Source organism: Panicum virgatum, chromosome 5K (genome assembly GCF_016808335.1).
Source record: "Panicum virgatum strain AP13 chromosome 5K, P.virgatum_v5, whole genome shotgun sequence".
Taxonomy (NCBI): Eukaryota; Viridiplantae; Streptophyta; class Magnoliopsida; order Poales; family Poaceae; genus Panicum; species Panicum virgatum.
Window position 1 is genome coordinate 42,210,784 of NC_053140.1, and position 23,789 is coordinate 42,234,572.

Sequence of the window (23,789 nt, forward strand, 5' to 3'; positions counted from 1 at the left end):
GCAAAACCACCTTCAAAACCATCCCCAGGGCCAAATTTGTCCGGTTTTGACAGTTGGATAGCCTATGTTGTCCAGTTTTGTAGTTGAAGGTTGAAAATTAGATTTTTGCGATAGTTCGAGGGTGAAAATTGGACTTTTCCCCTAAAAAACTCAAAACAATACAGGTCTAGAGTATCAAATTGGAAACTCACAAAAAGAAAGATATAAATTAATTCTCAATCAAGCAACCAGGAATTTGGCAGGCGTTGAACGAAATAACTATCATGTTGCTTTAGATTTACCTTGGTAAAACAAAAAAAGTGAGCCACCTCACGAGCTCAGTTGCTGTGGCAATTTCCTGCTCTCCTTTAGTCCTTTCCGCCTTTCTTATTTCTTATTCTTTCAAAGGTCTGAGTGCTTTACAGTACCGTATGAAGAAGTTAAATTCATTGTCCAATTTCTTACTTCAGCTAGAAGCACATCTGTTGAACCAATAAGTTGCACACAGACTGAACCATGGTAAGTAGAGAAATTGGCATTTTTGCAATGCTTATAGAGTTGCATTCGAGAGTAAAATATGTGAGGGGTCTAGCTTCAGCTTCTGTTCTTTTTCTATTAGGCAAATGCGAGCAGCTGATGCACTTGAGTTGTGTAGTACAAGAATACTATGAGTTTGAGACAAAAGCTTTAGAAAATAAACACACATGTGTACTGTTGACACAAAAATCAACACACTGGAATCCGAGGGTAAGTGTTCACCGAGTCACGGAAAGTCAACCAAGCGTGCCAGTCAATTTGATATGAAATTGACAAGGGAGAAAACAAAGTCAAATTCGAGAGCGTATTGGCTGGGATTCCGAATATCTCTCAGATGGGCGTATCGGCAAGCTTTTTCGATACTATAGACGACAAAACGATATTAAATGCAAGCGCGTAGTAAAGGAGCACATCGGCAGGATCAGCCGATACACTAAACGACAGAACCAACTTTTGGACAGCCGATAGTGTATGTGTGACAAGATCTAAGCTACGAATGTGTAACTTAGATGATGCGAAGCTAAAAATAGATCTAAAACAGCTCTTGAGATAACAAAAGTGTCACTCCAAAACCTAAAGCCGATCTAGTATATTTTTAGATGTGATAATGGCCAAAAAGCACAGGAAAACCTACAAATCTAGAAGATATCGATAATTAGTGAATAAATCTAGACGACACGACAGCGATGGGCCCGGAAGTCAAAGCCTAGATGAACTTGATAACTTTTGAATAGATTTGAACGAAGCCACAGCGATGCGCCCGGTAGCTAAAGCTCAAATATACTCGGTAAAACAAAAATTCACTAGCAAATCAAGTCGCTCGAATGTGAGGCATCATTGATCAGATTGAAAGAACTCGTCGAAAAAAGAAGAGAAAAACTGAAGTCGCCGAAAAAGTGCAAAGAAATTGTAAAGTTTGTTGTATTGGATATGTATCAAGTTTTTCCGGTCCCTTACAACTGATATATATAGCATAGCACTATCAAGTCCTAACCGATCACGGCAAACATTACTTGACTAAAAAGAAAAGACTTTCTAAAAGATAAACTACTTTAAATATTACAACCGAATCATCAAGATTCTCGTAGAGTCCAGATCCTCTCCTCCTTCCTTGACTCCATCGGCAACTATCCATCAGCCGAACACCAGATCAGACAAATTAGCATCTTTATGGTATATTCTTCTGGTCCATCGGATGGACTCCATCGGCCGATTCCAACACTGTGCATCTTTTGGTTTCTTCCAAATCAGCCACCTTCTCTTCACAAAAATCACCTACCTTGACACGTGTCAAGAAAACGGTGGCAACACATGCCCCTCAGTTTCGGAATAATTTATTTTGTTCCGAAACTACTCCAACCAGCATTTAAAGCCATTTCTCGTACCCCGTGCATACGGCTTACCCCATACGATCGGGTAAAAACTCTTCTTTGCCCCTGGCCTTTCACCTTCCGTCCAACCCAACGCGCCGATTCATCTTTCGTCTTTTCACTTACCCAGACTGGGCCATAAAGATCGCCTTCCATCCTTGTATCGGTAACAAGTCTCCATTAGCTACAGAGCCTCCTCTCTTCTTTCTTTAGCAAAAACCCTAGGTCTTCCTATAGCAATGACGGGTTCCAAGCGCCCCGATGAGTGTCCCTCCAATGCCCCGCCGGCGATCCGTCGCCGCGTGGAGTAAGCCCCTCTTTCTCCCATCTTCGGATTGCCATGCTTTTGCTCAACTTCGATCTCTAATTTCTTTGTCTCTTTTCTGTAAGGTGACGATGCCTCTTCTGGTTCCTCCAACTCGGAGGGACCCCCTTTTCCTGGTGTTCCCGAGAGCACCAAGGAGTACATTCGCCAGCTCCTTCGCGAGAAGGATGAAGCTCGGTAGAATTATTCCCAGGAGACCATCTGGTCTCAGTTCTTTGCCGCCGAACTGGAGGCGGCGCAATCCGATCGGGCAATCCTCCAGGCCCAGCTCACCGCCGCCGACTCCAGGGTCGCTTGTAAGTTGTCCCTTCCAAAGCATTGCTCTCTCCTGTTTTTCTGACTCTTTTTCTGATATCCTGATATCTTGCTTCAGTCCTGGAGTCGTAGGTCCAAACCCTCCACGCCGCAGCAGCCACCGCCACCGAATCGGTGAATGCTCGCGGCGACACCGTCGCCGCCCGCCTACAGGACATCCCCAACAGCATCCGGGAGGTCGCCGGACATGGGGTTCGCCGTGGCGCCGCTGTAGCCCTCACCACGGCCCAGTTCAAGACCGGTCATGATCTCCTGCAGGTCGAACCGGTCCACTTCCCGCTGGGCAGCGAAGACTGGTGGGCCTTCGAGGAGCTCGCCGACGACATGGAGATGGCAGCCGCCGCCATCTCCGAAGATGTCAGCATAGAGGCAGTCATCGGCAACATCTTTGCCGATGATTAGATTTCTAGGAGTAGCATCTTCCTAGAAACAATCTTTTGCTGTATCGGCCAGATCCTCAGATCAGCCCCTTTGTAAACAGTATTATTAATGAAGTATTTACTTTTTCTTGCCAATTTCCATTGCAATTTCCCAATTGACGTAGCAAAAAACCAACTCTGACCCGAATTTGAACAATCTGGATTGTGTAGATTTTTTGCACTAAGGGCGACACATATCGTGTCGGCCATAACAATTCAACCGATAACTCAATTAATCGGCTATCCATCCACCCAAACGCTAGGGTAATACTTCTTCAAATATTTTCCGTTAAGAGCTCTAGAATACTCTTCCCCTTCGAGTGTCTCTAAAATATAGGCATTGCCAGGAACGCATCTGTTTACTCTGAATGGTCCTTCCCACGTCGGCGACCATTTGCCGAATTTTGAACTCTTTGTTCCTATCGGCAGTATCAACTTCCAAACCAATTCCCCTTGCTCAAAGGTTTTGGCTTTTACTTTTTTATCATACCATCGGCTAACTCTGCCTTTATTTACCTTAATATTTATGAGAGCTTTCAGCTGATGGCCAGCCAAATTCTCTAATTCATCTTTCATCAGAGCAGAATATTCATCGGCCGTTAATTGATTCTGAAATGTAACACGCCGTGAATCAAGCTTCAACTCCCATGGGAGAACAGCTTCATGTCCGTATACCAAATGATATGGAGACACCTTTGTAGCACCATGACAAGCCATTCTGTATGCCCATAAGACTTCATGAAGTACAGTATGCCACTTTCTAGGATATTCATCAATCTTTCTCTTGATCAATTTAATGACTCCTTTATTAGATGATTCTGCCTGACAGTTAGCTTGGGCATAATATGGAGAAGAATTCAGCAATTAAATCCCCATTCCAGTAGCAAATTCCTCAAATTCATCTGACGTAAACATAGTACCCTGATCGGTCGTAATGGTCTGTGGAATACCAAACCGATAGATAATATATTCTTTGACGAATTCAATCATCTCTTTTCGATGCAATATTCTTCAAAGGAATTGCTTCAACCCACTTGGTAAAATAATCAGTGGCCACCAAGATAAACTTATGATTTTTATTGAATGGAGGATATATCTGGCCGATTAAATCAATTCCCCATCCTCTAAACGGCCACGGCTTGATTATGGGATTCATGGCTGACGCAGGAACTCTTTGCACGCTCCCAAACTTCTGACATTCTTGCCAACCTCTGTAATATGTGAAGCAATCTTCCAGCACCGTCGGCCAAAAATATCCGTTCCTCCTGATCACCCATTTCATCTTATAAGCCGATTGATAGGATCCACAGACACCTTCATGAATTTCACCCATTAACACCCTTGCTTCTTATTTATCAATACATTTGAGCAAAACCCCATCAATTGTCCGATAATATAAATCTTTCTCCAACAATACATACTTGATTGTCTGGAATCTGATTTTTCTGTTCACTTTCTTGGATGGATCTTTCAAATAATCAATAATCTCTTTCCTCCAATCATCAGCTGTTAACTCTGAGGACATTATTCCTTCCATCGGCCGATATCCTGAAGCATGCTGAGCCAGCCGATTTGCATTACTATTATGAAATTTGGGAACATGCTCGATGGTTACCTTCTTGAATTCTTTCAGCACCCGGTGACATTTTTCATGATATAATTGTAAAATATCATCTTTGCATTCATACTCCCCAACTAACTGGTTGATCACCAGCATAGAATCTCCAAAAATCGCAACAACATCGGCTTTGATTTCTTGAAGTAATTAAATCCCCTTGAGAATAGCACGATACTTAGCTTGATTATTGGTTGCAGAGACTTCAATTGGAAATAAGAACTCAAAATTTGTCCCCGAGGGGAAATCAGCACCACACCAATTCCAGAACCGTTCCATACGAAGATCCATCAAAGAATAAAGTCCAAGGAACAAGATCTACTACATTTAGCTCTGGTCCACAATGTTGCACAACAAAATCGGCTACGGCTTGACCCTTAACTGCTTTAGCCGATTCATATCTCAAATCAAATTCTGACAATGCCAAAATCCATTTCCCTATTCTCCCTTTTAAAATCGGCAATGAGAGCATATATCTAATAACATCATCTTTGCTCACAACAACACATTTAGCCGATAATAAATAATGTCTAAGCTTGGTACAGGAGAAGTATAAGCAAAGACACAATCTCTCGACAGGAGAATATCTGGTTTCAGCATCCACCAATCTTCTGCTCACAAAATAAATAGCTCTTTCTTTTCCTTCAAATTCTTGAATAAGGGCCGATCCGATAGCACACTCATCAGCCGATAAATACAATTTAAACGGCTTGTGCTTTTGGGGAGGAACCAACACTGGAGGATTTACCAGATAATGTTTGATTTCATCTAATGCCTTCTGATGTTCCTCTCTCCACACAAATTTCTGATCGGCCTTCAACTTCAGTAAAGAACTGAACGGCTGAATTTTTTCCGACAGATTAGATATAAATCTTTGAATAAAATTGATCTTGCCGATCAATGACTGAAGTTCAACCTTCATCGTAGGGGCTTCAACTTTGTCGATGGCTGATATAGTCTTCTGACTAATTTCAATCCCTCATGTACCACAAAACCCAAGAATTGGCCAGCTGATACACCAAAAGCGCACTTGTTTGGATTCATCTTTAAACCATGCCTTCTGGTGCATTCCAAAGCTCTACGCAGATCGACCAAATGTTCTTGGTGCCCCTTTGACTTCACAACCACGTCATCAATGTATATCTCCACAATTTTGCCGATGAGTTCATGAAAGATATAATTCATGGCTCTCTGGTACGTAGCACCAGTATTTTTTAATCCGAAGGTCATAACTACCCACTCGAATAAACCGAGATGTCCTGGACATCTGAACGCAGTCTTGTGGATGTCTTCCTTTGCCATAAAAATCTGATTGTATCCAGCATTGCCATCCATAAAACTGATCACTTTGTGCCCAACAGTAGCATCTACCAACATATCAGCTATCGGCATAGGGTAACCATCCATCAGCGTAGTTTTGTTGAGATCCCTGAAATCAATGCACACTTGCAACTTGCCATTTTTCTTATAAACAGGAACCACGTTAGAAATCCATTCGGCATAACGACACTGCCGAATAAAATTAGCTTCAATTAACCATGTAATCTCGGCCTTTATATCTGGCAAAATCTTTGGATTACATCACCTCGCTCCTTGTTGATATAGCCGATATCCCGATTTTATAGGCAAATGATGTTCCACAATAGATCTATCCAAGCCAGGCATCTCATAATATTCCCAAGCAAAGCAATATTTGTATTCTCTTAATAAACTCTTCAATTCCTGTTTGTATTTGGGATCCAAATTGGCACTAATAAATGTCGGCCTTGGTCTATCACCATCTCCAATATCAATCTCTTCTAACAAATCGGCCGACGTAATCCCTGTCCCAATTTCCCTTCTTCTTCTAGGAACTCATCCATTAGGAACTTTCTGAAAAACCAAATGCTTGGATCGGTGTGGAACTGTTACTAGCCGATTCATCATCGGCCTTAGTCTTGACACACCAGACTTGTGATTTGACTTATTTCTTGTTCAGAGTCTGTTCTTGTTCTTCCTCAATGATCTCCAACTGGCGTAATCTCTGAACACGTCACTTCTGAGACCTGGTCAAACCTCCTGGGCACCATTGAGATTGATCCGTGTGATCAGGATCAAGTTCTGGATCTCTCCGCATCGGCTGATCATCTTGTACTCTGTCATTGGCCACCTGTTCTAGCCGATCATGTACAGGCACTCTTCTCCCAGCAGGATCATGTAGCAGTATTCTGCCCCCCAGTCGATCATGCACTTATACCTTTTTTCCTAGCCGATCATGCACAGGAGTGCGCTCACGCCGATAGGGCTCATGACGTGACCTTTCATATGATTGGCTGCCTTGACCATTGCATTCGGGACAATCGTTTGACGATGGCAATGTCAACCCTTCTTCCCAGCAGTAGACAAAGAAAGGACACCTCCAATGATCTTGCTCGCGTCGTTCCTCTTCTTCTCTACGCTGCCGCCTTTCATGATCGTGCTGAAACTTGTTCAACAGCATTTGAGATGTTACACGTCTACGTGGTGCCGATGAACGTTTAGCATCCTTCATCGGATCCTTTGCTTTGACCTCATCGGCCGCTATCTGCGCTTTAGGATCAACAGCTCCAGATTTCTTGGCCGATGATGACGTCAAAATCTTAGCTTGAGAAGAACCTTCATCTCTAGCGACATCAACCATGTTCGTGGCGAAAGGATGTCCGTCGATCTTCATCGTCTTCTTGGGAGTCTCAAATTTCTATCTCCCTTGTTCGAAAGCCATCTGAATCTACTGTCGGAAGACCTTGCACTCATTTGTATCATGCAACGTGGCGTTGTGCCACTTGCAGTACTTCATATTCTTGAGCTCGTCCTCCGATGGAATCTTGTGATATGGCTTCAACTTGATCAATCCTTCCGACAATAACAAGTCAAAGATCTTGTCGGCTTTGGTGATGTCAAATCCATACGACTCATGCTCTTTCTTTCCAAACGGACACATCACCGTCTTCTTGCTGTTTTGTATCCACTCAGCCGATGCGACCGTTTCTTGCTCATCTTCAGACTCATCATTAGCAAAATATTCCGCATAGTTGATCTTCTTCTAAAAAGGCTTTTTGGACTCGTAGGATCGAGTCTCTCCTGTCATCTAACTCGCGATCTGGCTAATACTTTCAAACTCTTGCGATGCATATTTATCTTTAATGTGCGGCAAGAGTCCATTAAATGCTGCATCGGCCAACCGCTGATTGGACAGAACCAAACTGTAACATTGGTTCTTGACATCTCTGAATCTTTGAATAAAAGCAGCAACCGATTCATCGTTTCTTTGTCTCAAGCCGGTCAAATCGGTCAACTTTAACTCAGTAATCCCAGAGAAGAAGAACAGATGAAATTATCTCTCTAGATCGGCCCAATATAATATGGAGTTTGCCGGCAAAGTGGTGAACCAAGCAAAGGCCGATCCAGACAAAGACAAAGAGATCAAATGGACTCTGAGTGCATCATGGTTGCCTGCTTCTCCCAACTATAGAAGGAACCTGTTAACATACTCCATCGTAGAAACTTCTCTCTTCCCTGAGAATTTCGTGAAGTCAGGCATTTTGTACTTGTGGGGGAGAGGAATTTGATCATAAGCCGGAGGATAGGGAGTCTTGTACATAACGGATTATTGTTTTGGCCTCAAACCAAACTGCTCCCTCATCACTTCAGCTATCTTTGTGCTCCAATCAACTTGCGGCTCAACTATTGGCATTTGCTGAGGGGAAACTGTGTTCGCTGCATTGGTCATCATCGCATGTTGCTGAGCTACATAGTTCATCGGCTGTCCAGCCGATTGCATCTGTTGTGCTTGCTGGGACATCTAATTGGGTATCTGCCGAGTCATCGTCGGCTGTGTAGCTGATGGGTTAGCCGATCGTTGACCAGCAATATCCATGTACGGCACATTGACACACCGTATCTGTCCGGTTGCTTGATTGTGGAATACCCAGTTGATTCCCTTCTGATGCGGAGATTGCGACAATAACACTTCTGAAGGAGACTGGGGTTGGAGCAGGATAGCAAGATGCTGCTGCGGGGTCATCGGCGATGGCGCTGATGCATTAGCTTGTGCCATCTGTTGCGGACTCCATGCGCCTTGTGCATTCAGTTGTGTTGCCGATGCATCCTGCTGTGCACTCATCGGCTGAACGGCCGATGGATTAGGCTGAGAGGCTATCGGCTGAGAAGCCGATGCATTAAACTGCATCTTGGGTGGCGTAGAAAAGAAATCCGGATGCATACCATACCCAGTGGCAGGATTCCACCATTTAGGAAATATAGAGGCAGATCCACCTTGCACAGTTGTAGCAATCGGCGGCGTGGTTGAGTAGATATGATCTGCTGTACCTGCCGATGCTGCAGTAGTCATCTGTTGATGCTGTACGACTTGATGCATTCACGTTTGAATCTCTCCACCAGCTCTTCATATTCCTTCTTTTGTTCTTCTTTGAGCTTATCTTCAGGAATAGGAATCTGGTTCTCTTCACTAACTGCAGATTTATCTGTGAGTTCCACCAAGTTCAAGCTTTCTGTCCCACCAGGCGTGCCAAAAGATGTGTTGACGCAAAAATCAACACACTGGAATCCGAGAGCAAGTGTTCGCCGAGTCACGGAAAGTCAACCAAGCGTGCCAGTCAATTTGACCTGAAATTGACATGGGAGAAAAAAAGTTAAATTCGAGAGCGTATCGGCTGGGATTCCGAATATCTCTCAGATGGGCGTATCGGCAAGCTTTGCCGATACAATAGACGACAAAAAGATATTAAATGCAAGCGCGTAGTAAAAGAGCGCATCGGCAGGATCACTCGATACACTAAACGACAGAACCGGCTTTTGGACAGCCGATCATGTATGTGTGACAAGATCTAAGTTACGAATGTGTAACTTAGATGATGCAAAGCTAAAAACAGATCTAAAATGGCTCTTGAGATAACAAAAGTGTCACTCCAAAACCTAAAGCCGATCTAGTATGTTTTTAGATGTGATAATGGCCAAAAAGCATAGAAAAACCTACAAATCTAGCCGATATCGATAATTGGTGAATAAATCTAGACGAGACGACAGCGATGCGCCCGGAAGTCAAAGCCTAGATGAACTCGATAACTTTTGAATAGATTTGAACAAAGCCACAACGATGCGCCGGTTAGCTAAAGCTCAAATATACTCGGTAAAACGAAAACTCACCAGCAAATCAAGTCGCTCGAATGTGAGGCGTCTTTGATCAACTTGAAAGAACTCGTCGAAAAAAGAGAAAAAGTGAAGTCGCCGAAAAAGTACAAAGGAATTGTAAAGTTTGTTGTATTGGATGGGTATCAAGTTTTTCCGGTCCCTTACAACTGATATATATAGCCTAACGCTATCAAGTCCTAACCGATCATGACAAACATTACTTGACTAAAAAGAAAAGACTTTCTAAAAGATAAACTAGTTTAAATATTACAACCGAATCATCAAGATTCTCGTAGAGTCCGGATCCTCTCCTCCTTCCTTGACTCCATCGGCAACTATCCATCGGCCGAACATCAGATCGGACAAATCAGCATCTTTATGGTATATTCTTCTGGTCCAACGGACGGACTCCATCGGCCGATTTCAACACTGTGCATCTTTTGGTTTCTTCCAAATCGGCCACCTTCTGTTCACAAAAATCACCTTTCTTGACACGTGTAAAAAAACGGTGTCAACATGTACATAAACTGTTATAAATGAATCCCAAGGTGCTTGGACTGACTACCAATCATGAGTATTCCCATATCACATTGCCTTTCTGATTTGAATATTATAGAACCAACTGACTAAAACAGTTCAGAATAGTAAAAGAAATGCTGCAGCATGTAACATTATTTGGATTGGCAAGAAAACTCAAATGACAGGCTTGATAGTATGCATACCTTGATCAGGTGTCATTTGATGGTGAAGATCAATTGGATTCAGGCATGACTGTGCCTTAGACTGGCCGATAGGTGCCTGTAGATCGTGCCTGACCTGAACTTCACTAACTTCACTGTCAAAGACAATAGTAAAATTGCCGATATCCGGACAGTACCAACTAAAAGAGACAATGTTCAGCTATTTCGAAAATCACGCATATGTTTTAACTAAATTAATAGAAAATAAACAAATCAAAGAAACATATATATATGTGAACTACTCTAGCAGGGTGTAAATTTGGTGCATTAACAAAGATATTGTACTTACTTCACACAATGTCAGCATGCTGTCAAATTTCAAGAGAGAATGAAATGCTCAAAATCAAATTTCACCTCTCTCTCTCTCTCTCTCTCTCTCTCTCGTTTCTCGAAGCACCCCTAGAAACCAAACAAGTAACTGTCAAAGGGTCATCAAGCAAACGTCAATCATGCACTAAGCAGCTTGCATTTCTGCTGCAATGACAAGAATTACATTTCTAGAATTGATCCAGATAATTACACAAGAAGCTAAGAACTAAAACAAGCCTTTGCATCCACGTTTATTTTGAATCATCATAATACTTCCTAATTCATAAATTAGCCAACAAATTAAACAATTGAACAAACGAAGACATCAAGTAAATCAGTCAATTAGGTACAGGCCTTACCAAAAAAACGGATCGGAGGAGAGGGAGTCTTGACCCATGCTGTGGGGGAGGAGCCGTAGATGGAGGATCTGGACACAGGCGTGGAGGAGGCGGCGCAGCGGGCTTACGCCGTCCGTGGCGAAGTCGCTGGTCTGCGGTGGAGGCGCCAGAGTTGGGGGCGGCTTCAGTCCGCGGGGTAGCGCCGGTCCATAGGGGAGGCACTGGAGTTGGGGGAGGTGCTCTAGACGCAGGCGTAGAGGCGGCAGCGGCGGCGTACCGAGACGGCACGATGACGCCGGAGTTGGGGGAGGTGCTGGAGTTGCGGCAGGCGCTCTAGACACGGGCGTTGAGGTGGTGGCGGCGCCCTGAGGCGGCCGCGTGGCGGTAATCTAGATCGCGGCGTGGAGGCAGAGGAGAATGCCGGGATCGCTGAGGGATGTGCTTGCGGCGTGCGGATCGTGGGAGGAGGGGAGGTCCGTGCGGACGGAGAGGAGGGGACGGCGTGGGGGAGGCGGAGAGAAGGGGGAGCACAAGGGAGGCGGCGCAAGTGGAGGATGAGGAGCGGAAGGGCGGTGGCACTGCTGAGCGTACATTGGAGGGTCTGCCATCGTTGGGCGATGAGGAAGGGCGATCGTACGGCCAAAAATCGCAGGCGGTGAGATGACGGAGGGCGGCGACGTACGAAGGGGCGGATGACGAACGAAAAAAGTGACCCTTAGCCTCTTTTTAGTAGTAGAGAGAAAAGAAATGAGCGGAACGTTGGGAACCGACTGAATGGGCGGGGTCTGAACGATCCGAGACATGCTCTCCAACCAACTTCATTGGCCGGCCTATCACAATGCCGCAAAGCATGGTGGGGTCTACACCCGGCAGTTGGCAAGTGAGGTCCTATTTAGTTCCCAAAAAAATTTCTACGGTACCCATGACATCGAATTTTTGGACACATGCATGGGGCACTAAATATAGTTGAAAAAATAACTAATAACACAGTCCAACTGATTAGTACGAGACGAATCTTTTTAGCCTAATTAGTCCATAATTGGACATTAATTGCCAAATAACAACGAAAGTGCTACAGTGTCAAAACCCAAAAATTTTCACAAACTAAACGGGGCCTGAAGGAGGTGGTCTCGAGCCCACCGGATCCACCTCGGGATGCCCCTGCCGCTGCAGCGGCGCCCCCACGGCCGCCATCATCCTGAGCTTTCGACATGGCCGCCTGATCGCCGACAGAGATGCTCTTTTGCCTTTTCTTTTCAGCTTCTCCCAACGACTATTTTCCTTTTCTGCAAAGGGGAATTGGACTGTCATGACCAAGTACTCCCTCCGTATTGTGAATAGAGGACGTTCTGGAGGCCAGGCCGGTTGCAGCAAAAGATGACGTTCTGGAGGCCGAGGGCAACTTTGGACGTGATTGCCCCTAGCCAGGCACGCGCGCCGCCCGTTCGCATGGTCTCCTCGTCATTAATCACCTCGACTGAAGAGATAGAAAAAAAGCAGCGGCTGCCAAGGGTCGAACCGTGGACCTCCAGCGGCCTCAGGCCGTGGAGCCTTGCCAGCCGAGCTACGATAGATTGCTGTACAAGAAGCAACCTCAGCTGTATTTAATAAGGGCAAGACAAGAAAACTAACCCCTAATTAATCACCCCTTGGTAATCGTACTCATGTCCTAAACATCATGCAATTAGGATACGGAGGGAGTACAGTACACTACGCGTCTCTCTAGCCCGGCCCATGAGGCCCTATCGCCGTTTGGCTGTTTACATGCTGTTTCGGCCCATCTAACGGGTTTGGCTGCTTGCAGCATGTATAAAGGAGGACCGTCTGAACCTGTGGGAATCATCGATGAACAAACTCATGAACTAATCTCTTGTTCCTCCTCTTCTTCCTCCCGAACTCCTCTACTTTTGTCTCCGCTTTTCCCAAATTCTACTCCAGATTTACCAATCCGAACCCAAATCTGAGTGAGTTCATCACAATTGGTACTCAGAGCCTTCTCTCCTAGTTACCCCAAAAAAATTTTTCCATCCTGAGCGCCGTGCACCGCCACTCTGGCGCCGCGCAAGCCGACGAAATTCGAAGCCCACATGACGAGTTCGGTGGACGACCTCGCGAAGAAGCTTGATGGATTCGACGCCATCATGCAGAAGATCATGGATACGGTCTCCGGGTTGGAGGCATGGCGTTCGACCGCCGATGCATCGATGGAGATGATACTCACCAAGGCGACCGACATGGCGACGCGCCTTCAACACCTCGAGCACGCGCCGCCGCCGCCTCCACCGCCACCTCCCCCACCGCAGTGTCCTCCGGCTCTGGCTCCACCGCCGCTGCCGCCTACTACGTGGGTCAACCCGTTCGACCTCAACATTGCTCCAGATCCGACTATGCGCCCATCTGCGTCGTCTGGGGAGCGGCCCAGTGGGCACCGCGATGAACATCTTCACCGGGTCGATGGCGGTGGGATCCTTGGATGCCCCCCGCCACACCCGATCACGGGTATGTCCAGACCTCCCCCTCCCCGATCAGTAGAGTCCATTCATGATGTGGAGCCCCGTCTTGCTCGTATTAGCCCCACACCCAAACTCGATTTCCCTCGGTTTGATGGTCGGAACCCTAGGTTGTGGAAGGATCGCTGTGAGCTTTACTTTGAGGTTTACAATGTTAGTGATGCGCTGAAACCTTGCTTTGCTGCCCTCAATTTTGATAAAGTTGCTGCTACTTGGCTCCAAACCCATGAGGTTAAAGGCCGTGTGAGTAGTTGGGAGGAATTGCATACTGCTGTTTGTGGTCGTTTTGACAAGGATCAGTACCAGTTACATCTTAGACAACTCGATATGCTGAAACAAACCACCTCTGTAGCTGACTATTATGCTAAGTTTGAACAGTTAGCCCATGGCATTTTACTTTACAACCATGCCTATGATGATGTGTACTTTGTTACTCGCTTTTTGGGTGGTTTGAAAGAAGAAATTAGAGCTCCCATAGCTTTCCATCAGCCACAAACGTTGGATATTGTTGGTGCTTTGGTGAATGGAGGTCGTAAACCCTAACCTCATGTTTTTTCCTGCAGCAGGCCTACGCGTTTCCTTCGCCATCACCGGCCGAACATGCTCTAGGACGGACGCTGTGCGACCTCATGCTCCCGGACGACGGAGCAATCAATTGCGGCGTCTGTGCCGTACTCCGGAAGACGGACGTGGTGGCGAAGAGCATCGTGTTCCTCTTGGGGATATAACCAATACACATAATCGAAAAAATGGTTCTAAGAAAAGGTCAAGAGATTTGGAAAGCGGTGAGTAGTGTTCGACTACTTGGCCATGTCCCTAATTGTCCAAACCCCTAATTGTCCACCTCTGTTTGTTAGATGTTGATCTAACAGCTGTTAGGCGGCAAAAAGCAAGAGAACGTTATGTGAATATGCCGCCAGAGAAGAAAGCATAACTTAATGCAAAGAAAAGAGAAAACTATTATCGACGACAAGCAGAGAAACGATCAGTAGGTCAGCCACATGTTGTTAGATAAATTATGAAATTTAAATGCCAAAAGATATTGTGTGATGCATTTCTATATGTTAAAGCTCCCAAGCTAGGCTGGCGCCTAGGCTATCCACGTCTGCAGAAAAAAAAAGATCCATCCGATATGTATCGTACGGGAACCATTGAATGGGTATCGTGTGGTAGTGCTTGGCTAGAGTTTCGACGCCACGTGTGGATTGGATGGAAGTCTCCCGAAGTTTTTTACTGTGTGTGAGTCTGCCTTATCTTCTTACCGTTCAGCGTTTCTTTTTCCTGTTCTGCCATTTACACTTTTTGTTCCTCGCTGTGCGCTCCTCTTACTCCCTTTGTCCCAATCGAAGGCACCGTCGGTCCAGCCACTGTTCCTTGTGCTGCTCCGGTTGTGGTCGCCGGGCCGGCGTCGGCAACGCCACCACCGCCGCCCTCACGCTGTCTGCGCCCCTTCATTCATCAATCTGCTTACCCTAGGTTTGGTGAAGCGAATATACCAGAGAAAAAAAAGGTACTGCCCCTTCCCTATCTGTTGCCTGTGTTCGTCGATCCCCCCCTCTCCAATCAGTACTATGGATTGCTCTCTTTATTCTGATCGAAGGCTCTGCCAGTGCAGCCACCGTTCCTGGTGCTGGTCCGGTTGTACGCCCCTCGCCTTGCGCCAGCTGCGACTCTCTGTTCATCGATCTGGTTAGTCTAGCTTGGGTGAGGCGATTAAACGACAGAAAAGGTGCTGCCCCTTTCCCTTTCCATTGCCTATGTTCGTCCATTTTTTTCGCCCGCATGCAAGAGTACTATGACTGGTGGATTTACTTATAGTCTGATGTGCATATACATTGGTTTACCTATTTTTAGGCACACGCTTTTACACTGCAAAAAAAAAAACTAATCTTCAGAACCTTTCACACTGAGTCGAGGTATGTTTATCTTTTATTTTTATACTATCTAGATCTGTTCACTTTGCATAATTTTTGGTACATATTCAATACCATTTACTGTGCTGTACTTTCAGCCTAATGCTCTTGCATTGGGTTATGCCAAGGCTGCGCTAAATCTGTACTTTATATGCCATTTTTTTTACTGCTGCGCTAAATCTGTAGTTGACCTCATTTTATTAACTGTTGGTAGACAATCAGTTTTGTCCATATGAGACAGGCTGAAAGATATTATCTATAGTAAAGCTTTGTGACATACTGATTTGTCGTTAAATAATAGATACAGGCTGAGTATTATTTTAAATAAGTCGTTAGTCATAACTAACTAACTTATTTCATTCTATAAAGCGCAAACCTGCAGCAGACTACGACACCTCCTTCAGCTAAGACCAAGGGCTTTAGAAGTCCAAAGAATCCAAAGAAATAAATAAAGTAAGTTATCTATATCATCCTTTAGGCATCATAACCTAAGAAATAACAAAAAAAAAGCCTGATATACCATTGATAGATACCATATATTCGTTGTACTGAAGCTTTTTCATGTTCAATTATTACAGATTAAACTAAAGATACCAACGAAGGCATGAAAGAGCTGCGACACAAGACTTCATCAAGAAGAAATGAGTGGCAGTTCGTAGTTAGCCCATCCTAATATTTAGAGTCAAAACAGGTTTCTCTATCCTTCGTTGTTATCGAAATACTTATCTATCTTAGATACAGTATCGCTGTTATTAGGCTTGCCAGCAGTGTACTGATGCTTGGACAATTTAATCTAGACTATGGTATTGTAATGATGTACCGCAACTTATCTCTAGAACTATAAACTAAAACCTAATGTTATGGTAATATAGCTATGTAATGCCAACGTCTACGTAGAATATCATTTGTCAAATTATTATATCAGCCTTATCATCTAACTGCAAAGTTAACAAAATTACCATATGTATCTTCTATAAACTTATCGGCTACGTGTATATTATTTTCCAATTTTAAACTTTTTTAAAAAATGACAATTACGATGGATTCCTACTATTTTTTAAATGACAACTGCCAACATAAATAATAAACATGGCATCCCCTTCCTATACAAACAGACATTTTTCACATGAGCATACAATAAAAAAATGCACTTCAAAACAATTGCATTACTGAATACTAAAATACTATTTCCTTACCAGAGAAGTTAAGTACAAAATAATTTCTTTGAACTCTCTAATCCAATGACTAAAACAACGGCCCATCCAAAAAATTGGCCCATTGCATCCTACTACTCTGACAACATCCTTAACAGTACCACGTTCTCGAAGCCTCTCCTGCCTTCTACTATACTCCAGCGTACACGTGACATCCAGTGACAGCTCCTCTCTTTAAGCAAGTACTACTCTATCCAACTGCTACTTCTTTCCCTCTCTCAATTTCTCTCCTCTTCACATTTCTGCAACCAGCGACTACACAACAGCCCCGCGTCTCCATCTTCGTCGTTCCTCAATTCATTCTGCTGAGGTAAGGAACGATGAAATCCACGCATCTTCCAAGCCACGGCTCTGGCCACTCTCATCTCTTGCCCCCTCTGATTTTCCTAGGTACTCCAATATGTTTCTTCCACTTTTACTGCTACAAAATGCTACTCTATTCCAGTTTCTACTTACAAATCTACAATGATATTGTTTAATTACCAAATACTATTACGACCAGCATGTTCTACATGCTTCATTAATTGAGATGCTAAAATTATAACCTTTTTATCTAGAACTACACAACAATTTGTAGATTTTACTACCATGCAAAACATATTATCTACAATTTTACTAATTCTGTTTACAATTTCCAGATCGCAACAAGTGAAGACCCGGGTGCTCCACCTGTCAACTTGCCATTCTAATGGTATTACCATTTCACTTCCACCTTCTTATATATAACCTTTTGGATTTAATAATATCATATTGATCATAAATACTTTCTTATATAGGCATCTTCATCTAAGATAGCTCTCGGAAGGATAGAACTTAATGACGAGATGGAAAGAAATATAGACAAACTCTGTTTAGCCATTTTAGCAAAACCTATCACTGCCAGCTTACCACCACCAACAACAACTGATGTCGAAGCAATATTTGCTCAGATCTACAAAAATGCACCACAACCAGAAGAAATCTCATTCTTCCCACTAGATTTCATCCTACAATTTCGCAGAAAAAAAGACTATGATACCATCTTGAATTACAAGTTCCTTACGATAACAACCACACATTTTCTCTATCATGCTGGTCTGATGATGGCCGATATTTCACAGAACATTGGCTAATTCCATTAACTATCGAGATACATGGCATACCGCCTTACATGTTTGATGTTAGTAGCCTAGGTGCACTTCTTGACCCTCATTGCGATATTGAGAGCTACACCATGAACAAGAAAACTGGAATCTGCACTGTCGAAGCCTACGCAGCAGGCATCCATTCCATTCCACCAACAGGGTTCATTTCATATACAACACGCAACGGCCTTGCAACCAGTGTACACTCTTACCCTGTTACTCTGAAAACCAAATTCTCCCCTAAAGTAACACAGTTAGGTTTTGACTGGATCGGAGAGAAATATGATGAGGTCCATTCCAAACCCGTCAGCCCACCGTACAAAGGTACATTACCGTTTACTAAATCTTTCTTTCACTTATTCCTATTACACCTCCATGCATACTATAGTAGATATTGTTCTATACTAAGACCTTTCTTTTTGCAGATAATGAAGAAAATATTGACTCGGAGATGTTAAGAGAAGCTGACAAAGAAATATTTGAAGGTATAATACTAAGTAACCAATTCTACTTTTCTACAGCAGAAAAAAGATTATTTACAACAACTAACAGTCAACCTTCTTAAATTGCAAAAAAAAAGCTGAAATGAAACATGAAAACAAACTGAATGCCGCTCCTTGCATTGGTGGCGCTTCATATTCAGGCGAAAGCTCTGACTACGATGACCCAAATGATGCTTACTACTATCCTGGTAATTAAAAGAAAAGCAAAGCACATTGCTTTCTCTATACCGACAACAGATTATACAATTCTATTGACTGTATCAATTTTTTACAATCTTGCAGACTCTGATCGCGAACCAAAAAACTGGTGAACAAATATTGGAGGCCAATAATCACTTCGCAAATAATTTCGAATCTACTATCTCAAGTTCGCCTATAATATATGATATAAATAAATATGCTAGATATCTACCTACCTATGTAATTAGTGGTACTTCAGCGAACTTCAATGCACTGATATCTCCAACCTGCTATTGTACCTTATTATTTACCAGACATTCGCTTTTAATATATGTTAATTGTCGTATCAGTACTTATTTTCAAAGTAAATATTAAAACCAACAAGCAACAGCGCGCAAAGGCGCGCGCAAAGGACTAGTAAACTATGGGAGATGTTGATGGCAGAAATGACAGATACACCACAGTCAGGAGTGTTACATGTTCATGAAGTTCCATGTTTGATGGAGACACCTTAGTCGGCAGTGTTCCACATTGCTGGGAGTGCAGGTTAGTCATATTTTTTTTTTCTAATTTGGTTGGTGAAAGGTTGATTAATGCTATTTGATGGTGATAGGACTGTCATGCACCCCATCTTCGGCACTGTTGCGTGTGGATGGAACTACAGTTTTCAGTCGGACTATGGGTGTTGCTGCAAGTGAGCAGGAACACGTGCTCAAGAGTCAAAATGCAGCAGGTTTGTCCAATGTTATGTTGCTAGCTTATTCCTGAAAACTTTTATACCATATGTTGTGCGGTAGTTACATAGTAAAAGTTATTGATGTCAGCATTGACAGATACACCCCAGTCAGTAGTGATACAACTTGATGGAATCTCATGTTTCATGGAAACACCTCAGACGGCAGGTTAGTGTATTGTTTTTTAAATACTTTGATATTTGAAAGGATTATTGATATTGTGGCATGGTGGCAGGACTGTCGGGCAACCCACCTTCGTCACTGTTGCATATGGACGGAAATGCAGTTTTCAAATGAACTGCTGATGTTGCTACAAATGCCACCATGCACGTGTCCATTAATCGGCATGAATCTGGTTTGTCCAGTAATGATAATAGTTAATTTATATTTGATCAAGTCTTGGAGACCATGTTCGAATGTTGCAACGTACTATATGCCCTTGGTGTGCAGATGTCCTACAAAATTTTTCTATTGCTAGTGATTCGTCAGATTGGCTTGCTCGCAACAATTCATATATAAGAACATTTCGCACCAGCACCAGTCCTGCTATGCTCCAAGGAAACACCGAGAACACAGGTAAAGTTAGTTTGTTGTAATTTCTTGCATCCCACATCATTTAATTTTTTGTTTTTGACAGATGATGGTGCCACTGTCTCACCTCTAAGTGCAAGAAAACAAAAGAAAAGAGACATGGAGAGAATTAGGTTTGCAACAATGTCAATTGAGAAAAGAACTGAAAGGAATGTCAAACAGAGGGAAAAATACAATAGTATTAAAAAGGTCTGCATGTTTCATTTGTAAAACTATATATTATGCAGTAAGCTTTGTGTAAAATTAGATAATTAGTTTATTGTAATAATTATTATATTGTAATACACAATTATAAGTGTTGGTACAGTACTCGCATTTTCCTTTGTGCCATTATATAATAATTATATTGTTATAGTTTTTACCAATATAAATAATCACAATATAATGTGGGCCAATGTTTTGTTTCGTTCATGCGACCAGGTGTAAACGTCGGGAAACCAAACTATGACTCCGGTATTTGGGAACCCGATGAGGAGATGTTGGCCTCACAAGAAGGTACTTTTCAGTATTTATATTTTTACACTTGAAACACATTTTTGAGTATGATATTATATATAAGCCTTTCATGTAAATTAATTGTATGTTTGATGTGATGCAGAGGAGGATCTGGATTGCAAAGCGCCGGATGATTGTGAATTTGATCTTGATGTTCTCACGGATGAAGAAGCAAGAGTCTACCATACTAATGGTACGATTGTATGGTCTACGAGAAATGGGTGCGTATACAATGTCAAGCTCATTGTAATCGTCTACATGAATGCTGGTGATAGTGTTAAAGGACGGAAGGCAAACAATAACACCAACTACTGGGTTAAAAAGCTTCATGTCACATGCTTTATCTATGATAACGAGCCAGTCATCCTTACCACCAATCCAGCACCTGTTTCTCAATGAGTTGTTGCGGTAGCTAAATGATTTAGCTGCCAAAACATCATGAAGTCCAAACTTTCCAACTCCCAATCCCTCCTCAATCCGGATATTGTCTTCTGCTGGCTTCGATGTTAGCAATATGGGGAGACCTGCAAAAATGAAATGCATATCGAGCTATCTTGAAATCCATACTCACAAACATATATAATTTGATCCAGACAATTCAAGAAAAAAGGTGGAAAAGGGTACCTGACTTTAATCCATTAGTTTCGAGATGCTTGCACAGCTTACTCCATGATTTGCATGTCCATGAGAAATTGAGGATGTCTAGCACGTCAAGTCTACTAAGGATAATCTCGCATGGGTCACATGGGAGTTCACACCACTGGGCAAACGACATGGCAGCCGTAATGGAATACAAGCTTTGTTGTTTGCTTGATTATTCGTGGGCATCTCAATTTAAGGTCTACGAAGTAGACATGTATGGAAATTTTGGATTAGAGAGATTACAATGTAAACTACCATAAATCATGCCGCCAGGACTAACGCACGAATCACCGCAACATGCGAGTCTACGTGCATTTTGATTGTAGCGAAATTTGAGGTGCACCACCGATTCTGACCGGGAATTAAGATCTATTATATGATCATGTAATTTGAGATTCGATTTTTATTGGAATAATTTCCTTTATATGACCCTGAAATTTGTGATTTGATTTGGTGCATTGTAATAGCTTATAGGCATGCCATATATATATATATATATATATATATATATATATATATATATATATATATATATTATGCAGAGACCTATGCGAACCAGTAACTACAGCACATCAGACGCCTCATCGGCCATAGGAGTGTCTCCACAAACTACAGCACACGACTTGCCGATCGCCGATGGATTGTTCATCTTCCAGGTATAGCTAAGACATTTTCACGGTTTTTATATTGAATCTTAACATATATACGTATGTTGAATGCAATATTTAATTTTCATCTTTCGGCGTCGTGCTCTCATGTTCGAAATTGACACTTTTACAGGAAGAATTTTCATAGATGATGTACGTACTATGCCCAACAGGTTTGTTATCGCGGCTCGCATCTTGCGAGTTAGTGTTTCAGAAGGACCGGTTGGAGCCTAGCTGAGTAAATTGTTCATTGATGTGTCGAGAAGGGAAACATATAGATGGATTGGCATTGCACTCCCTAGAGAATCAGTTCGGACTCCAAAGTCAGACAACAATTTTGTTGAAGTGCCCAATCCCTATCATGGAGTACAATTACTCTGCAACGGAGAGTCATGCCGGCGTTTAATCATGGAGTATTTGATACCCAAGCTAAAAGATGCAGATGAATACAATGGCTTCACCAGAGAGGATTGGGATCAAGTGATTCCCAAGGATCTTGAGTTCATCATCGAAGATCGAGCATCTGACATTTCTATCGATTTTGCTTGCAGGTGTGACGTTTCAATTGAACTGACTATCCAATTTGTGTATTGCGAGGCCACATCATTGTTACAAGGTTGCCTCAACTCCAAGTCTGCATGCTCAATTTACATGGATGAGTTGGTTCCAACAGGAGATGACGTGTTATACCCGCGAGAGTGTATCCATCGGTTTCACATCAATTGCATCGTCAAGTGGTTCAGAACATCGACTATATGCCTAGTGTGCCATCATAATTATTCAAAATTTATTTCTAAAGATTACATGCTCATGCGTGAGAGAATGTTGACTAACCATGTCAACGACAATCAGTAGATGAACCAACTTAATGTCCGATTGTAATAAGCAATGTAATTTTCATATTGTTCATATTGTTATTTATAATATTTGCAATTGTCAGTATATATTTTTAAACACGTGCATGCTACACGTGCACCCTACTAGTCGTAGTAAAGAAATGAGATGAAAGTTGTTAATTGTTGTTAATTGTTGTTGTTATCTAATTAATTATTTTCCCACTAAATATTTTATTTATGTTGCAAACATAGAAAGTAGAATATCCCATATAAACTTGTGCTAAAATCTTGAAAGTAAGGATTCACTGTTAGTAGCTTTTTGGCAAAATAAACCCACCAGACAAAATTTGTAAGATTGTAGCAATGGAAACTAGAGAGTTCATCTACAGTTCATGGGAGGCATAGGCATATAAACTGAAATGATATGCATTCAGTTGTATCTAAATACTGAAAACGACTTTGTATATATAGCATTGTCCGGGTAATTACTAATTGTTGAAAAGAGTAAGACAAGCTTCTTGAATATTCTGCACCATGCAAGGAGATATTTCTCATGGAGCACTCTAGAATTGGTAATAAGTAAAATTAAAAAGTATTAAAATATTTAGAAATTCTCTAGCAATGGGATACTTGTCTTAATACCATAGTCCCCTTGGTCTATAAATAGAGACCCCTCCCTTGCCATGGTATTCATCCATGAGCATTGTAAGTTCTTCAAAATCAATTCAATCTTCTGGTATAAATGGTCTAATAGTGAAAATGCGGCATTAATAAGATTAGCTTACTTTCATGCACATGATTCTTTTCACACTAATCTTTTATACCAGAAGATTGAATCATGTTCTAATAAGATTAGCTTACTTTCATGCACTAATAAGATTAGCTTATTTTCATGCACATGAGTTTACTTTCATGCGGACAGTGCACTAATAAAATTAGCTTACTTATGGTATAAATGAGAACATCTAATGTTCTCAGGTTAGCTGCTACTGAGTAAACTCAATTCATACAATCGTGGAGAACGAGTAAGACTTTCATGCCAAGCAGTATTACAAGAGTAAATCAATAATAGTCTATATTATCTTACCAGTTAGAAAAGAACACGACATTAACCTGTGCAAAGAACATTATTCCAGTGATACCCTAGAATCTAGTGTTTCTATTTAAAATATTTGTCTTTCCTGAGAGACGATAATATTTGGACGCCAAACTAACCATTACATACCACAACATACCACGATGATGAAGATTACCATGAAGATCCAGTAGTAATAAATGAAAGAA

The 23,789-nt window shown here is 42.4% G+C and overlaps 1 long non-coding RNA gene across 1 annotated transcript; it reads right to left on the bottom strand.

Moving 5' to 3' along the window:
* Positions 1-10,374: 10,374 nt before the first annotated feature.
* Positions 10,375-10,825, bottom strand: LOC120710036. The gene is made up of 2 exons (XR_005689807.1): positions 10,759-10,825; positions 10,375-10,564 (listed from the first exon to the last, which is right to left on the bottom strand). It is a non-coding gene; the product is annotated as an uncharacterized LOC120710036 (long non-coding RNA).
* Positions 10,826-23,789: the final 12,964 nt, after the last annotated feature.